This window comes from Cetorhinus maximus, chromosome 17 (assembly GCF_964194155.1).
Source record: "Cetorhinus maximus chromosome 17, sCetMax3.hap1.1, whole genome shotgun sequence".
NCBI classification, from domain to species: Eukaryota; Metazoa; Chordata; class Chondrichthyes; order Lamniformes; family Cetorhinidae; genus Cetorhinus; species Cetorhinus maximus.
The window spans coordinates 18,915,059-18,931,522 of record NC_135895.1 but is presented as its reverse complement, the minus strand read 5'-3'; the positions used below and the strand labels follow the sequence as shown (position 1 = coordinate 18,931,522).

The 16,464-nt window shown below is 41.0% G+C and overlaps 1 protein-coding gene across 2 annotated transcripts in view; it reads right to left on the bottom strand.

Moving 5' to 3' along the window:
• Positions 1-9,559, bottom strand: part of ccdc18 (coiled-coil domain containing 18) — a 149,119-nt gene extending 139,560 nt beyond the window's left edge. For both annotated transcript variants that reach the window (XM_078560795.1, XM_078560794.1), the window contains exon 1: positions 9,464-9,559. The gene's annotated coding sequence lies outside the window, so the exon portion shown is untranslated. The remainder of the gene's footprint in view (positions 1-9,463) is intronic.
• Between the last annotated feature and the right edge of the window lie 6,905 nt (positions 9,560-16,464).

Genomic DNA, 16,464 nt, shown 5'->3' with positions numbered 1-16,464 from the left:
GCATCCCAACATGCTTCAGAGACTTGACAGCCTACAGCAGGCACCTCCATGCACTGGAGAAGTACCACCAGCGGTGCCTTCACAAGATCCTCCAAATCAGAAAGGCAGTCAATATAGCAGTATTCTCTCCAAAGTTAACTTGCCCATCATTGAGGTACTAATCACTCAAAATAAATTCCATTAGGCGGGACACTGTTGTATGCTTGACACCAGACTCCCAAAACAACTGCTCTACTCGGAACTTGGTTACGGCAAGAGACTCCCAGGAGGACAGTGGGATATCTTCAAAGCATCCCTGAAGGGGTTACACATACCTTCTGACTCACGGGGGAGGCTGTGGCCTTTTGTTTTTATTCATTCATGGGATGTGGACTTTGCTGGCTGGGCCAGCATTTATTGCCCATCCCTAATTACCCTTGAGAAGGTGGTGGTGAGCTGCCTTCTTGAACTGCTGCAGTCCATGTGGTGTAAGTACACCCACAGTGCTGTTAGGAAGGCAGTTCCAGGATTATGATCCAGCAACAATGAAGGAATAGCAACATATTTCCAAGTCAGGATGGTGAGTGACTTGGAAGGGAACCTCCAAGTGGTGGTGTTCCCATCTCTTTGCTGTCCTTGTCCTTCTAGAAGGTTGTGGTCGTGGGTTTGGAAAGTGCTGCCTAAGGAACCTTGGTGAATTCCTGCAGTGCATTTTGTAGATGGTACAGACTGCTGCGACTGTGTGTTGGTGGTGGAGGGAGTGAATGTCTGTGGATGTGGTGCCAATCAAGCAGACTGCTTTGTCCTGGGTGATGTCCAGCTTCTTCAGTGTTGTGGGAGCTGCACTCATCCAGGCAAGTGGAGTATTCCATCACATTCCTGACTTGTGCCCTGTAGATGGTGGACAGGCTTTGGGGAGTCAGGAGGTGAGTTACTCATCACACGATTCCTAGCCTCTGACCTGCTCTTGTAGCCACAGTATTTGTATGGCTGGTCCAGTTCAGTTTCTGGTCAATGGTAACCCGTTAGGATGTTGATATTGGGGGATTCGGTGATGGTAATGTCATTGAACATCAAGGGGCGATGGTTGGATCCTCTCTTGTCAGAGATGGTCATTGCCTGACATTTGTGTGGCATGAATATTACTTGCCACTTGTCAGCCCAAGCCTCGATATCGTCCAGATCTTGCTGCATTTTGACATGGGCTGCTTCAGTATCTAAGGAGTCGCGAATGGTGCTGAGCATCGTGCAATCATCAGCAAATATCCCTATTTCTGACCTTATGATGGAAGGAAGGTCATTGATGAAGCAGCTGAAGATGGTTGGGCCAAGGACACTATCCTGTGGAACTCTTGCAGTGATGTCCTGGAGCTGAGATGACTGATCTCCAACAACCACAACCATCTTCCTTCGTGCTAGGTATGACTCCAACCAGTGGAGAGTTTTGCCCGATTCCCATTGACTCCACTTTTGGTAGGGCTCCTTGATGCCACACTCGGTCAAATGCTGTTTTAATATCAAGGGTAGTCACTCTCACCTCAACTAGTGGTATTTTCACTGGACTGGTATTCCAGAGACCCAGGATAATGTTCGAATCCCACCACAGCAGATGGTGAAATTTGAATTCAATAAAAACCTGGAATTAAAAGTCTCACGATGCCCATGAAACCATTGCCACTTGTCGTAAATCCCATCTGGTTCATTAACGTCCTTTAGGAGGAAATCTGCCGTCCTTACCTGGTCTGGCCTACATGCGACTCCAGACCCACAGCAATGTGGTTGACTCTCAAATGCCCTCTGAAAAAGGGCAATAAATGCTAGCCTAGCCCACAAACTATAAATGAATTTTAAAAAATGGAAGACCAGTGGAAGACCCTGGCTTATGACTGACCAAAATGAAAAAAACTTGTATAAGAAGGCACCGAGCACATCAAGGAACACGCAGAGGCGAAGTCAAGGCTTCAGAGGGAGCGAAACCCACAAACAACCCATCTACCCAACCCTTCAAGTACCACCTGCCCCACATGTGGCAGAGTCTGCAGATTGTGCACTGGGTTTATCAGCCATTTCAGAACCCATCAAACCAGAATGGAAGCACGTTATCCCTGATCCCGAATGACTGCCTGAGACGACATCTGGCCATGTAGTTTTAGCCTGCAAACAATGACAATATAATATTTAATCTCCTTTGGAAATGGTGGAAGAATTAGGTGGGTAATCATGTATTTTATAATAACCATTTACCACAAATGACAAGGGAAGTGGGAGGTTACCTGCATACATATGGTGATCAATAAAGACATTTCATTCATAAGGGACTCCAACAGCTACAGAAACTGACATGTAATCATGATCATTTAGCAAGCTTTAGGAAAAGAGTTTAAACTATATCAGGCAGTATAGCCCACACAATACTAAACGCATTATTAAATGGACTTAAGGATTTCCAGTACTTAGTACAGCACAATGATTACTGCACAAGAAGGGCTCGATATTTGCTCCTCCAGCTCATCCTTCAGAGCAAAATCAATCCAGCAATGTTCAACCTGCAGTGGACAATCACTTTCTCCCTTTGAAAGGACTTGGCTGAATCAGTGGTTGAAGAAACTCAAGAACGAGGCAGACAGTGCTTGCTACATATGAGTCCATATGGAAACTGACTGCATGCAATAGTTGCTAAATAACTAAGGGTTCAGCTGTTAATGTTTTCTTGTTGGCTATTGAACATTGGGGCATGCACTAATTTTATTATAAATAGAAAACTCAATTTGCACCTCAGATGGGATCTGGTTTGAAGCGATTGTAATGTCTAATTACCTAATTGACAAATGATTATGCACATGAGTTTTCCCACTGGAAATTCACTCCATAAAATGTTTTAAGGATATGCAGGGATTGCTATACACTGAGGTTTTATTTAATAACACAGGGAGTTTCAAGTTCAATTTTAACATCAACTGTTTTTGAAATGTGCTTTCACGATCAAGTTCTTTCCCTTCCAAAGTATCGCATGTCTCTGCCTTCAACTGTCCTCCACAGTTACTGAAATCCTGATGTATGGCTTTATTACCTTAAGGCTTGACATTTCCAATAGCCTCCTCCTCACCTCCAAAAACAATTTACAATACCACAGACATTTCATTCTCCACCCTACAAATCACCAACTTTCACCTACTCAAAGTGAAACATCAGGCCTGATTTTAACTCGTTCAAAACCATTTCACTTAGAGTTAAAATTGGGCCCATCCTTACCAAGCTCTGCAGGCTCACTCTGCCTCTGAAATTATTTTATAAATGTCACTTTCAAATCCCTGCATGGTCTTGCTCACTTACTTCACCAAGCTCTTTCAGCCATGCATCCTCAAAAATTCTCCAATACTGGTTTGCTCCCAACAACAATTCGACTTGTGAAGTGCCTTTAATGTAATAAAAACATCCCAAGGCGCTTCACAGGAAGTAGGTTTTAAGGAATGTTAAAGGAGGATAGCGAGGTAGAGAGGCAGAGAGGTTTAGGGAGGGAATTCTAGAGTTTAAGGTCATGGCAGCCAAAGGGACACCCACCAATGATGAAGCGATTAAAATGGTGGGGGGGATGTGCGAGAGGCCAGAATTAGAGAAGAGCAGTTATTTTAGAGGGCCGTAGAGCTAAAGAAGATTACAGAGAAGGAACATGAAAAGACATGGAGAAATGTGAAAACAAGAATGAGAATTTTAAAACTGATGGACTACTTAACCAGAGCCAAAGTGGGTCGACAAGCACAGCAGTGAAGGGTGAAGAGGACTTAGGGCAAGTTAGGATGGGGCAGCAGAGGATGATCTCAACTTTATGGATGATAGAACATGTGAGATAGGCCAGCAGTGCATTGGAATAGTCGTCAAAACATAAGATAAGGGGATAGGAGTAGGAGTAGACCATTTTGAGCCTGCTCCACCATTCAAAAGGGCCATGGCTTATCTTGGATCTCATCGCCAGCTTCCCACATTAATAATATCCCAACTTCCTTAGTATTGCAAAATTTATCAATCTCTGTCCTGAATATACTCAACAACTGAGCTTCCACAGCTCTCTGAGATAGAGAATTCCAAAGATTCACAACCCTCTGGGTAAAGAAATTTTTCTTCATCTCAGTCCTAAATCACCACTGACTTATTTCAAGACTGTGAGAACTAATTCTAGATTCCCTAGCTAAAGGAAACATTCACTAAGCATCTACCTGTCAACACTGTTAGTAATTTTGCATGTTTCAATTAGATCATTTCTTATCCTTCTAAATTCTAGGGAACATAGGCACAGACCACTCAATCTCGCCTCATAGGGCAATTCCCTCATCCCAGGAATGAGAGGGAGTTTGCTGCGCTCCCTCTAAGGCAAGTCATCCTGCTTTGATTAAGGAGAACAAACTGCATACAATATTCCTGGTGTGGTTTGTAGCTAGACTTTTTTACTCTTATACCCAAATCCCTTCGTAATAAAAGGGTAACACACCATTTGCATACCTAATTCCTTGCTATACCTGTATGTTCACCTTCTGTGTTTAGTGCACAAAGACACCAAGGTCCCTCTAAATACGAAAGTTTCCCAGCGTCTCATCATTTATGAACTATTCGGCATTACTACTCTTCCTGTCAAAGTAGATAACTTCACTAAAGGTAACAATGAGGTACCTCTGGAGGTAGGAACAAAGTCACAGATGTTATGGAAGTGGAAATGGGCAATCTTAGTGATGATGTAGATATATGATCAGAAGCTTAGCTTAATATCAAATGACACCAAGGTTGTTGCAAACTGTCTGGTTCAGCCTCAGGAAGCTGCCAGGGAAAGGGGTGGAAACAATGGGTAGGAAGCAGAGTTTGTACCAGGGACCAAAGACAATGTTAAGGAGTACAGTCATGAGGAAACACTGGAAGAATTTAGACAAAACCATAACACTGCAGATGCTGGAAGTTTGAAATAAAATTCTGATGAAAAGTCACAAGCCTGAAACATTAAGCTTGTTTCTGTCCCCACATATCCTGCCAAACCTGCTGAGCATTTCCAGCATTTTCTGCATTTATTACTGAGAAAAATTAGGCATACCTACCTGTAAAGGAGGCCTCTGAAAAGTGATATTTGTAGAGGTAACAATATTCAAGGGAATAGAAAGAAAATCGCTGGCTATTACTTTAAGTTAAATCGTGGTCTTAAGATGTGGGACACAGATTCAAAACTGATAACAGAATATTCTCTTTCAGGCAAAGAATGATCAACAGATGGAATAGATTTATACATACAGTCATAGATACCAAAACACTGGAATTATTAAACAGGGGTGGGCAAGTGTTGGGGAGGGGCTAGTGCCATTATAGCATGATTAAACTAACATGCTGAAAGGCCTTTTTCATAACTAAATATTTTGTGTTGTATGCCTAATTACAAGATAGGGTATGTGTGTTAAGTCATGTAATTTATTTTTATATATGCAGTCACTAACAGCTCAACATAAGCTTAAGGAACAGCATCCTCATCTATTGTTTTGGCACCAAGCTTGAGGAGCAACACTGCATCTTCCGATTAAGCACTTACATCCAAAATTCTACCACCCTTTACATGAAGAAATGCTTCCTAACTTCATAGCTGAAAGGCCTGGCTAATTTTTTGCCTATGCCCCCCAGTCCTAGCCTTCCCAACTAGCAGAAACAGTTTTTCCTAATTTACCCTATGTGCTCCATTTAATGTGGTGAAAACTTTGATCAAATCACCCTCTATATTCCAGGGATTACAACCCTAGTTTCTTTAATCTCTCCTCACGTCTAGGTATAATTCTAGTACATCTACACTGCACTCCCTCCAAGGTCAATATATACTTCCTAAGCGTGGTGTCCAGTGTTAGAATAATATCTTTCAAGATTGAATTTTTCTTTTAAAATATGGAAGGGCATGGCATTATCTGGACATTTGGATGCTGACATGGAGTTTTTTTTTGAAAGGGTCAACAAGCAGGACCCTTCCCAGAAATCACCTGACCTGCATTGTACTTGAGAAAGGGCTGGTTGTTCGTTTTGAACTGCAATCACTTTAAATAATGGGGGCAAAAAAAAACTGGAAGACAAAGGCTGGAGGTTTTTACTGGAAATCACATGGCAGAAGCAAGCTTTAAGTTTTGAACCTATGGGTTTCAACTCAGTCTTATTGAGGAATAAGCCGAGAAAGGAAGGCTACCTAACTAGCTCTCTCTCTGCCTTACTTGAAATTGTGCGTAGTTATCAACCTGTAGCCAGATAATCCTCACCTGAGTGTACAGTGTCTGCATTTTTGGACCTGAAAAACTGAGACAGGAAGAACTGATCCAGCCATTTACATTCTTCTCCACACCGAAGTTCTGTTGGTGAGAACTTCCAGACGTCCACCATTGACCCCCATCTTCACGCAAGGGAATTCCAGATCGACAGTGTTGAAACCCTGCGCACTTTATTTTATTACGCCTGCCTTCTAAAGCCATCTCTGCAGAGAGAGACTATCTGTTTTCCCTTTGTTTGTTTGTGCGTGTAAGTGCTAGGGGAATTTTTTTTAAAAAAGGACAGAGATAGATAGTTATACTTCCAGAGTACAATTGTGTGTTAACTAGTTCTTGCAATTTGTTTAAAAAATGTTTTGTTTTATAATAAACAATCGTTCTGAGTTTATTGAAAGAAGCCTGGTTAAATTCTCTTATTCTGGGTACCAGTACTGAAGGTAAACAATTGGCCATTTTGGTGAAAAAATTAAACTTTTAAATTAATGGTACAGCCTGCCGAATTGTGGGATAGATAATATGCACAGTCCTCCCATCCTGGTCGTAACACCAGACTGCTCTCAGTGCTCCAGGTGTGATCTAACCAGGGTTTAGTATGGCTGAAGTATGTCCTCTATCCCTTATACTGTATTCTATTTCTCTTGAGATAAAAGGCCAGCATAAAAGCCTTTTTGATTATTTTTTGTACGTGACATTTTAAATGATCTGTGTACCTGAACCCCCAAGTTTCTTGAGCCTCCACCGTTTCTAGCTTTTTTCACCATTTAGAAAGTACCCTGCTCTATCCTTTCACGTGAGCAGATCTAAAGAACAGCACTTTCTACAATTCGCCCTGAACACTGCAGTAAATTATAAAGCCAAATTATGAGCTCAAATCCCTACATGTGGCTTGAAGACAAACTTCCAACTTGGTGACTTTTCTTGTAACTGAGCCAGCCTGACATCTATAAAAACTCAAATATTAATTGATTTCTTCTCCGCCGATGCTGCCAGACTTGCTGAGTTTTTCCAGGTAATTCTGTTTTTGTTTCAAATATTAAATGTTATTTTAAAGTGAAGTTCCACTACTACTTCACAAACATTTCCATTTAATCCCACAATAATGCAGACAATTTAAATCTACCATTAGAACTGGTCTCTTCATAGTCATGACAACCTACCCAACAACCAAATTAATGTGATCGCATTTTCTCTATGACACAATGATGGAACTTTGAAACCATAAGACTCCACTATTTTTCCATTATCCTGACAATTGAAATTTAGTTCAAAACATCTGAGCAGGCTCTCAATTTCTTATAATTCACTTTAGAACAAATTCCATTATATCCTTTTGTGAATTCTACAATGATTATAAGTATATTCCATAAAAGCAGCTAATTATTTAAGACACTTTATGGTAGCTGCTACTGCACAAGAGAATTACTTTTCGGCCAGCAGATCCAACATCTATTTATACGTAACATGTTATTTAAAATGATTTTTGTACATTTTACATAGATTAACAGTACAAATTTAGTGAGATTATATTGTAACAGAAGATGTCTTAAAATAAGGCAAATTAACTGAGCAGCTTAAATAATGAGGACAGGTCATATAGACCTGTCTTGTATTCCCAAGAATAAGAAGATTAGGGTGTCTAATTCATGATCAAAGGAATTAATAGAAAGAGAGAAGGGTAAAGAGAGAGAAAATATTTCCTCTGGTACGGGGGTCCAATACATGGGGGCATAACATTAAAATGAGAGCCAGGCTGTTCAGGGGTAATATTTCTTCATGCAAAAAGCATTGGTAATCCAGAGCTCTCTTCTCACAAAGAGTTGTTGAGATTGGTGAATTTAAAGTTCAAAAAGTGAGATTGATAGATTTTTGATGAGCAAGGAATTAAGGATGACAGAACCAAGGTGGGTGGATGTAATTACAATACAGATCAGCATTGATCTAACTGAATGCCAGAATTGATTCAAGGGGATGAATGACCTGTTCCTATGAATATGCTTAAAGAAAAGCACAGGTCCATTTAGTTTGGCATACTTAATACTGTAAAAAAAAATCTCATCTTTTGTATTTGATTTTTCTCACCCTGTGGAAACCTGCTATAGGTACTTTACAAATTTTCAGTGACATTCAATTTCCTCAGCAAGGGCCCTTCCAAATTGATAGAGATATAATTGCAAAATGAAAATATTTAGGATTTCCTGATGAAGGCCCACCAAAAGGTTTATGAAGGTTAAGTTCTTAAAATTATTTTGACATGGAATAGAAAATTTAGTGACTAAATTATAAACAGTTCATGAAAAATATAAATTAAAATACAAAATAATTAAAATATAATAAAATATTCAACAAAAATCAAAGGTACATATGCTACTTGCTACAGATATTTTTTAAATTGTGAATGGATTACATTAAAAATAATGTGGTATAAAGTAACAGACTGTGATTTAATCTCAAAAGCCATTTGACATCCATAAACCCATGAGAATTTACCTCTAAGTGAATTTTATTCCAGTAAACCTTAGTCTATTCCCAACCATGATTGTGTCTACCAAGTAACCATGGCTACCTCTATTTACCCATAATCAACCTCAAAATTTTACTACTTAAATTCAGCAACGGAATCATCCGCAGAACAATTTCCAAGATGCTGTTACAGATTCTGCGTATGAAAATGCAGTATTGAATAAATAGCAAAGAGAAATTAGCCAGCTATTCAAAAATGATTAAAAACCCGCTAATAATACGCAAAAAGCTGAACTGAGCACATAACTCAAAGACTTACGTAATTATTAGCAAATCTCGGAGTTTGAAAAAAAAGTTAGAATCCATGAAGCAACTGTCAATGTAAATATCGCAGAACCTGTATTTACCTAAAATCAACCCCGGGTTGGTTTTGTGAATGAGAGTCAGGCGGGAAGCAACACAACAAAAGACAAAAAATACCTGGAGAAACTCAGCAGGTCCGACAGCATCTGCGGAGAGGGACACAGTTGACGTTTCGAGTCCGTGTGACCCTTCAGCGGAAGATTCCGCAGATGCTGTCAGACCTGCTGAGTTTCTCCAGGTATTTTTTGTTTTTGTTCTGGAGCCCCAGCATCCGCGGTATTTTGCTTTTAATCAACACAACAAACCCGCTACCTCGGTGCATTTACCTGCAGCGCTACCTAACCACCACAGCAATTTACCATGAGGAAAATAAAGCCGGTAATTACCCGTTTTAAGGCCACACATGCAACGCTTGTGCCGTAGCACGAAAAGAACATGACCAAATCGCCGCCATCTTTCCACTCGGTGCTGCTACCACTCGCCTGAAAGCTGCGTTTTGAGCTCAGCGCGCAACGACTTCTAATTGGGCAGTCTTGGGCCGCCCTTCCCTCCTGATTGGATAACGCGGGGCCCCGTCCTCCTTTCCGATTGGTCGGCGTGGCCCACCGCCTTCCCGCCCACAATCGCGCGCGCTTTCGCCGAATTCAGGCGGGCGCGCGGACGACCGTTAACGAGATGGCGGCGCGGCGGGGCGGGCTCCCGGGGACACGCCAGAAAGCGCACGCAATGGACCAGGTGGACGCCGCAACTCTTCAGAGGGCCGAACGAGAGCGCCCTCATGAAAGGCTTCAGAGACAGAGAAATACTCAAAGTCAGTTTCCCTACTGAGCTCCACCATAGAATTATGGGGGCCACTCCATCGTTGGATGGGCAACTCAGTTCACAAAATAAAAGCAAAATACTGCGGATGCTGGAAATCTGAAACAAACACAGCCGGAAAAACTCAGCTGACGTTTCGAGTCCGCATGACTCTTCATACACCTTCGGTCTGTTCGCAAGCATGACCCAGACCTCCCTGTTGCTTGCCATTTTAACACTCCACCCTGCTCTCATGCCCACATGTCCGTCCTTGGCTTGCTGCAATGTTCCAGTGAAGCTCAACGCAAACTGGAGGAACAGCACCTCATCTTCCGACTAGGCACTTTACAGCCTTCCGGACTGAATATTGAGTTCAACAACTTCAGATCATGAACTCTCTCCTCCATCCCCACCTGCTTTCCGATCCCCCTTTTTCCAATAATTTGTAATTTTTTTTAAATATATTTTTCTTTTCCCACCTATTTTTAAATTTATTTCCATCTATTGTTTTATCTCCACCTTTTAGACCATTCTGATCCCTTCCCCACACCCCACCCCCACTAGGGCCATCTGCCACTTGCTTGTCCTGCTTGCTGCCCTTAATGTCCCCATTAGCACATTCCTTAGATAATATCACCACCGTCAACACCTCTTTGTCCTTTTGTCTATGACATCTTTGGCAATCTCTTCCTTGCCTCCACCTATCACTGGCCCTCTATTCAGCTCTACCTGTCCCGCCCCTCTCTACCAGCTTATATTTCACTTCATTTCTCTATTTCCTTAGTTCTGATGAGGAGTCATTCGAACTCGAAACGTCAAATGTGTTCCTCTCCGCAGATGCTGTCAGACCTGCTGAGCTTTTCCAGCTATTTTTGTTTTTGTTTCAGTTCACAAAATTGCGACAGTGCAGAAGGAGGTAATCTGACCCATCATGTCTGCTGCAGCCCTCATAATGAGCAACTCACCTGGGGAGGCAGTGGTCTAGTGGTATTGTCACTGGACTAGTAATCCAGAAACCCAGGGTAATGCTCTGGGGACCCAGGTTTGAATCCCACCACAGCAGGTGGTGGAATTTGAACTCACCAATGATGACCACGAAACCATTGCTAATTGTTGTAAAAAAAACCATCTGGTTCACTAATCTTTAGATAAGAAAATCTGCTGCCCTTACCTGGTCTGGTCTACATGTGACTCTGGACCTATAGCAATGTGGTTGACTCTTATATGCCCTCTGAACAAGGGCAATTAGGGGTAGGCTAATAAATGCTGTCCTAGCTAGTAACATCCACATCTCATGAATGAATTTTTTAAAAATTCCCCATTCTCCCTGTAACACTGCATGTTCTTCCTTTACAGATAACAGGCTAATTCCCTTTTGAATGCTTCAATTGAATCTGCCTCCACCCCACTCTCAGGCAGTCACTCTTGACCCTAATCACTTGTCTAAAATAGTTTCTTCTCATATTACTTTTGCATCTTTTACCAATTACTTTAAATCTGTGCCCTCTTGTCCTCAATTCTTTCATGAGTGGGAACAGTTCCTCCCTATTTACTCTGTCCAGACCCCTCATGATTTTGAATACCACCATCAAATCTCTTCTCAGCCATCTCTTCTCCAAGGAAAACAGTCCTAACTTCTCCAGTCTATCTCCATAACCTAAGTTCCTCATCCCTAGAACCATTCTCATTAATCTTTTCTGCACCCTCTCTAATGGCTTCACATGCTTCCTAAAGTGCAGCACACAGAACTGGACGCAATACTCTAGCTAACTGAGGCCAAACTAGTGACTTATACAAATTAACATAACCTCCTTGCTCATGTAGTCTCTGCCCCTATTAATAAAACCCAGGATACCAGGTTAATGCTCTGGGGACCCAGGTTTGAATCCCACCACAGCAGAGGGTGGAATTTGAACTCACCAATGATGACCATGAAACCATTGCTGATTGTTGTAAAAACCCATCTGGTTCACTAGTCTCCTTTAGAGAAGGAAATCTGCTGCCCTTACCTGGTCTGGTCTACATGTGACTCTGGACCCACAGCAATGTGGTTGACTCTTATATGCCCTCTAAACAAGGGCAATTAGGGCAAGTTTTATTAACTGGTCTCTCAACCTGTCCTGCTACATTCAATGATTTATGCACATGTTCAGCCAGGTCCCTCTGCTCCTCCACCCCCTTTAGGTCTGTACCCTTTATTTTATATTGTCTCTCCATGTTCTTCCTACCAAAATGAATCGCTTCTGTGTTTTCTATTAATAATCCCACAACAAACTCGAGACAGGATGAACTCAAAGGGTTAAGTTTTTTGCACGCACTGAAAAAGCGGAAGAAGGGTTGCAACATTGTCTCCTTTGCAGTCATACGTCAAAGAGGAATAGAGAAAAGAAAGATTTACAGTACCGAGACCACAGAGGAATTAAATAGTGTTTCACATGGGTTCCAGAGTCCCAAATCAAAGTCCAACGAGGTGTCCCTTTACAGAGGTCAGCGGGCTGAAAACCGATGCTATATAACTCACTTTTCCAGTGGTGTCGACTTCACATAATGAGATAGGCGTGCAGAGATTAATCAGTCTTGTAGGCAACGGTACAGAATTCCCAGTAGTAGCAGCGTAGATAGGGGCCAGTTGTCCAAACTTGGGCAGAGCCCCTTTTCTGTGAGGCTGCTTGTGGGGTGGTAAACAGCAGACTGAGCTTGCAGTTCCACAAAGCAATATTACTAGTTTCACAAACTAGAGGGCCATGCCACATGACTCCCACCTCTCCACATTGCCTTTGACAAGGGATATATATCCCTTGCCTGGGTCCCTGAGATTGTTCAATGTGCCAACCATTAAAAATTGAAAGGAAGGTTGCAGGGCCCTTTGTTCTAGCAGACGAGTAGACTCCAATTGGCCAACCTGGGTTATGAAATGCAAGTGGCCTTTGTATAGTTATTTTTAAATTTGGTCTGCATGGCCCGCAAGGCAGAGCGGGGGCGTTAGTGTCTCTTCAGAGATAACGAGGCACAAGTTTCTTTCATACTGCCATGGTAGTTCATTTTGTTCGGGGGTCACAGCCAGACAAAGGTTCAGCCTTTTTAAAGGGTCTTTGTCCAGTTTTTAAAACTTTAGAAATACACATGAGGATATCTATTTTTTTTTTAAATATAGTGTGAGGTCTTAGTCCCCTCACAAATCACACTTCTCTGCATTGAACATCCTCTGCCACTTGTCAGCCCATTCCACCAACTTGTCTACGTCCCTTTAAAGTTCTGCACTATCTTTCACACAGTTCACAATGCTTCCAAGTTTTGTATCATCCATAAACTTTGAAATTGTGCCCTGTACACCAAGGTCTGGGTCATTAATATAAATCAAGAAAAGCAAGAGTCCCAAAGCTGACTCCTGGTGAGCTCCAATACAAACCTTCCTCCAGCATGAAAATCCTCCATTGACCACTACTCTCTGTTTCCTGTTTCTCAGCCAATTCTGTATCCATGTTGCTACTGTTCCTTTCATTCCATGAGCTATTACTTTGCTCACAAGTCTGTTGTGTAGCACTGTTTCAAACACCTTTTGGAAGTCCCTGTTGTTATGAACAATGTATAGTTTTTAAGTTTTATGTATATATGTTTGTGTGTGTGTATATTAAAAAAGGTAAAATGGTTTCAGTTTCATTTGTGAGCCTTTGTGCCTGGGACCCTGGATAGACTCCTGACTAAAAGGTCAGGTGTTTGGGGTTTGTTTGTATATATACATTTTTAATTAGCTTTTACAACCCCTGAAGTTAAAGAGATAGGTTAAAAGGGGTTAAGGGTTTGGTGATTGTGGGGAGAAAAACACAAAATAGAAAACACTTCACTGTTGTCTAGTGATAGTGATCAAGTGACACAGACATGGAGAAAAGACAGAAGAGAGAGTTCAGTGTGTGTCAGAGAGAGAGGACAGGAATTCTAAGCTCACTGATAAGAAAGACTATAAGGCTATTGGGGTAGTCTGAGTTTCAAAGAGGTGGTAGGATGTTACACTTAGCTAGAAGAAGCTAAGCCAAACAGTATGTTTATTTTTCCCAAGTTACTGATAATATGAACACTATGAAAAGGTTTATATTATGAGAAAGGTAAAGTTCCAGAGATATATAGGAACAATGGAATTTGCATTAAAAAGGGAGAAAAATGTATAGAGGAGATGAGGCTATGTGTCAGAGGAGAGGCATTCTAAGATCTAACAAGTGTGAAAAGCCTCCAGCCTCTGTGCATCAAGTTGCTGTCTACAGGAACCAAAGCTGAGAAAACTCATTTTGAATTCTCCTATCCAGGTTATTGTGTTGCTTTGCCTGGGTCTGTTTAAATCTTTTTGTTTTTACTGTTGCCTTAACAGAGGTGTAACAGGGAGCCAAATTAATTAGGGGTTTTAGGAGTTATTATAGTAGTAATTTGTAGACCTATGTATGTGCTTGAAATCTTTTCTTTTGTTAATAAATGTTTAATTTAGTTTTCTAAAAAACCTCTGAAGTCGTGGTTGACTTATTACTTCTGAATTCAGGGCACACATCTTGAAATAAAATATAAATTGCAAAACAGTTGTGACCGCATAATCAAGTTTCCCTCGTGGACTTGATCTGCCCGGCACACATCATCTGCCATTTCATAACAATTATAGAGTTGGCATAAAGAATGATTTAGTAAATTGAGAAGTTACAGTTGGAGTAGTGCATAAAATGCCTATAGCAGGAATTGATTTTATCTTGGGAATGACCTGGCTGGCTCAAAAATATTAGGCTCACTGAGGGTGTTGAAACAACCAGCGGAAGTGAAAGAAACAGGTGATAAAGGAGGAACATTCCGGATTATTTCCTAACTAGATTCCAGGCCCATAAAATTAGACAGGAAAAGGAAGAGTGTATGAAAAAGGAAGATGAATGAAGAATTCAGTTATCTGACACTATTTTTGATAACCTGAGGAAAAAGTAGGAAGGTAAAGAAAATGAGGCTGACATGCTTAGCCCATCTTCTTTAATAGGAATGCTACAGGCGCATCCTGAGTTGAAAGATCTGTATCAAACAGCCCACTCGGAGACTGAATCAGAATCAATACCTGAGATTATTTAAAACACAAAGTGTTAATAGAGACTTCCTCAAATATCAGCAGATGAGGAATGGGCAGTATTCATCAGGTGGTCGTTCCATCTGAGTATCTTTTCAAAATTTTACAAGTAAGTCACAAAATTCCAATTGGGTATTAGGAAAATGCAGGCTAAAATAATGAAACATTTTTATTGGCCAGGATTGCATAAAGCTATAGTTAAATTCTGCTAGACATGTCATACATGTCAGGTAGTGGGGAAACTCCAATCGACAATTAAATCAGCACCTTTAATTCAGATACCAGCTTTTGAAGAACTGTTTAGCAGGGTCTTATTAGACTGTGTAAGACCCCTATCCAAAACTAGAAGTGGGAATCAATATCTTTTAACAATTATGGATATTTCAACAAGATTTCCAGAGGCGGTGCTTTTGGGGTAAATTATGGCAAAAGTGACAGTGGAAGAGTAAGTTCAATTTTTTACAAGATATGGATTACCTAAGGAAATACAATCAGATCAAAGCTCAAATTTTATACCACAAATATTGAAAGAAATAATGAATAATTTTGAAATAAAACAATTTAAGTCTTCAGCTTGTCATCCGCAGTCACAAGGAGCATTAGAAAGATGGCATCAAACTTTAAAGACCATGATCAAAGCCTATTGTCAGGAAATTCCTAATGATTGGGATAAAGGAATTCCCTTTTTACTGTTTGCCATTAGGGGCGTCCCTACTGAGTCAACAGATTTCAGTCCTTTTGAATATGGGCATAAGGTGAGAGGGTCCCTTAAATTAATTGAAGAAAAACTTATAAACCAAAGCTCAGAGACTACACTTTTGACCTATGTATCAAATTTCCGGGAAAGATTAACTGAAGTGTGTGAGTTGGCCAAAGAGCATTTGAAAATCACTCAACAAACAATGAAAGTTAGAGCAGATAAAAATGCCAAAGCTCGAAATTGTGTCGCTAGAGACAAGGCGTTAGTATTATTACCTGTCACCGGTGAAGCATTAAAAGCAGGGTTCACTATACTTATCACAGAATCACAGAATCACACAGTGCAAAAGAAGCCCTTCAGCCCATCTAGTCTGCACCGACACGTGAGAAACACGTTTATCAAATCAAAAAGAAACTCAATGATGTAAATTATATGGTGAGTACTCCAAACAGGAGGAAGAGTCAGCAAATGTGTCACGTTAATATGTTAAAGTAATATTAGGACAGGGAAGATAATCAGGATAGGATTGTGTTTACAGTGGTAAAAGAAGTAGGGAGTAAAATAAAAACATCAGAACACTCTGAGAATGAAACAGAAATCGAAGATTCTAAGGTCAACCCTCCAGTAATTAGAAACAAAAACAGAATTACCTGGAAAAACTCAGCAGGTCTGGCAGCATCGGCGGAGAAGAAAAGAGCTGATGTTTCAAGTCCTCATGACCCTTCAACAGAACTGAGTAATATTAGGAGAGGGGTGAAATATAAGCTGGTTTAAGGTGGGGGGGTGGTGGGGGGAGAGAA